Source organism: Amblyomma americanum, chromosome 7, assembly GCF_052857255.1.
Source record: "Amblyomma americanum isolate KBUSLIRL-KWMA chromosome 7, ASM5285725v1, whole genome shotgun sequence".
NCBI lineage: Eukaryota > Metazoa > Arthropoda > Arachnida > Ixodida > Ixodidae > Amblyomma > Amblyomma americanum.
The window spans coordinates 27,090,915-27,093,985 of record NC_135503.1 but is presented as its reverse complement, the minus strand read 5'-3'; the positions used below and the strand labels follow the sequence as shown (position 1 = coordinate 27,093,985).

The window sequence follows — 3,071 nt, the reverse complement described above, 5'->3', positions numbered from 1 at the left end:
TGAAGCGATGCACGTGCCTGTTCTCATTGGGATTGGTCAGTCGACACGCTGAACGCGAGCAGTGCAAAGCGATCAAAAAGAATAATTTTACATAGGCCCAAAGCACCCGTTTAGCTTCATAGTGAGGCTATTGCCTTAGGCAGGTAACGCAATGCAAGTCCAAAACAGCAGGGTATGGCTGCTTGTTTTCACCCTAATTTATTTTCGAACTGAGCCGCAAACTAAGAGCCTTGAGCAGGGAGCTCGGGCCACAGCTTGTGCGTTGCAGGTGGTATCGAACGCGACTGTAACACGCAAAACTGCTTCCTGTATGTCCATATGTACGAGGTTGACAAGATAGGGCTGAAACAATAAATACTACTTGAAGTATTGGCTTCAAGGGCCACAGTCGAGTCTAGTCCCTGCCATGTAACAGGCGGCAGAGAGCATTTAGAGCTAGTAAGCGTTTCACTGCGATTGATTCATTCATCGACTGAAACCAAATCGTTCATAACAAATTTCTTTGCGTGGTGTTTGGCAACTTGATTATGACCTTCACTGGCTTGAAATAACCCCACGGAGACGAAAGGAAACGTGCCCTTCACATAGGTAAGGGATGAACACTCACAGGTTATACACACACAAAAATCACCAGTAGTATTTCTATCCCGTTTTATTCGTAAGATGAAGTTTAATTTCTAGTGAGCGGTGGACATATAAAAGGCAGTTGATGTGGACACAATGATTCGAAGGTTTTCAGAGACACACGACAGATTGAAACATGCTAATTTTTGTCTTTGCGGCTACAACCTTACTCTGCAATGCAACCAGCTAAACGGCAAGCCTAACAAATACAGATATGAATGATTAATATTTCGAACAGCAAATTGATATGGGAGATGAAATAATTGTGCATGGGCAGGTTCTCGTAAGTGTCAGCGTAAAACAAAGAACAGCTCGCTGGTTTGGCAAGACCTACTATTTAATTCGGCCGTATGCGCAAAGATAACGAACGCGAGTTGAAGCTGTCCTGTAGAAAGCATCAAGAGATAATCACAGCAACACATGGGTGCGCATATCGCTACGCCGAAACATAGCACACGTTAAAATAAGATGGCGCGCACAGTGTCATTAAGCCCAGACAATTTTCATTATACGTGCAGTTTACTTGCTACGAAGATGTCCATCTTAAATTGTCACACTAAAAGTCAAAAAAATTATTCAGTCTTGCGTGCCTTCACTGCATCCGAGCTTCCAGGGGCGCGCGACCTGTACGTATTGACGTAGAAGTTTACGAATAGCGCTATGCCGAAACACAGTTGTACAATCTCGATGATGCAGAAGGCACGTGGGTAGTGGCAGTCATAGAAGAGCGGAATTTGCATGTGCATCACGACGAACACCATTTGGAAAATCTGAACAGTGGTGAGGTACCTCTTCCACCAGAGGTGCTTCCGAGCCTCGGGACCCAGAGCAGCTAGGAAGTAATAGGAATACATTAAGACGTGAACGGAGGCATTGACGCAAACGCCCAGGATGACCTGACCGTCGTGGCCGAAGTTCATCCAAATCCAACAGTCCAGGACCACCAGGAAGTGGTGCACGACGTGCAGGAACGTAACGTGGGAGTTCTTTTTGCGCAGCACGAAGAAGACGGTGTCTAGAAAGTCTCCTATCCGCACAAACGCGTACCACCAGGCGGTGCTGAGAAGTGCCATGGTGTTCTTGTCGACGGCCGTGTAGTCGATGCCCTGGCAGAAGAAGCTGTACGCTCCGTTGATGTAGGAGTGCTTTAGGAACTTGGCAACGAACAGGGCGTTGGCCACAACCATGAAGAGGTTGTAGAGCAGGATAGGGCGCTTGAGTTCGAAGGCGGGTCTGTTCTTCATCCATCGCGGACCACCAATCTTGACAACGTAGACGTAGGCGGCCAGCAGAGGTAGCATGAACCGCGCGTCAGTGATGATGCCCCAGTCCTTGACGCGAGGGTCCCTCAAAGACCAGACCTTGTGAAGAAGGCTCGTCGAAGGAGGCCACGAAGTCGCCATCAGCGATTCATTCATGATGCCGAACGTCGTTGTACCGCTCCAGCAGCTCGGAACACAACTGTCGTCGTCTCTCGAAAGCCACTCAAATACTGAATCGGCGGAGGCGGCGGCGGCGGATGCGTCGGGCGCTGTTCGGTTCCTATCGTGAAGCGCTGCTGCTGCTGCGGCTTTGATCTTTCTTTCTTTCCTGGTGCCAGAGAGGCCCGCTTGTTTCAGCAATATCAGATCCGCGGCATTCGAGCTGCGCTGTCGCGTCAGCTACTTTCCCTTTCCACGCCGTGTTCCGCGCGCTCCTGGTGGCATACACGTTCCAGGTGCTCCGTTAGTGCCCCTCAACCCCCCCCCCTTTTTTTTTCGGTTGTGCCACTTTAGGAGTGCTTTTATGATAACCGTTTCTCGCAACAGGCACGCGAGCACGTGAGTCGGAACAAAATGTAACTGTTAACGCTATCTACAAACGAAGAAACCGAGTATTCTTGGCAATGGACCAAGCTCCAGAGACGAGGTGTATTCCGAAACGTGTTATACTAGCCATTTCCCACGGATGAAGGTCGTGCTATTACGCCGAGAAGCGGGAGAGCTTCGTAATGCGCAGTGCGTGCTCATTTCACTCCTGGGCTGCAATAGGGTCGATAGCCTTCCGGCTGTGTAGCCCTCCGTGGTGGCAGAAATGCCATGGCACGCACCTTTGCAAGCGAAGCTATCTATCTTAAATGACACGCAGGGATTCTGCAATGCGAGAGCTATCCTACGCGGGGGGGATACGAACGTCTGCTCTTCGCTGATAGAACGTATCACGTGTTCGTCGTGACCGGGTCACGCTGGGCGCGCCAAGATGAAGAACGTGATGGAACGCACACTTGTCTCAAAATGGTCGTCCGAGATTTTGTCGTTACGCAGCACGCAATCAAAACTAGCTTTGAGTATACAGCCAGCGAACTTCCAAGATCATCACTTGGACCTGAAATATCGGTATTTCTTTTGTCGAACGCGTTTCCATTCATATTGCGTACTACAGCGCTTATTTGCTGATACCGTCTTAAG

At 49.5% G+C, this 3,071-nt stretch overlaps 1 pseudogene across 1 annotated transcript; it reads right to left on the bottom strand.

The window, feature by feature from the left end:
- Positions 1–502: 502 nt before the first annotated feature.
- On the bottom strand, positions 503–2,220 carry LOC144097026 (very long chain fatty acid elongase AAEL008004 pseudogene; annotated as a pseudogene). The gene has a single exon (XR_013306892.1). The product of XR_013306892.1 is annotated as a very long chain fatty acid elongase AAEL008004 pseudogene (transcript).
- Positions 2,221–3,071: the final 851 nt, after the last annotated feature.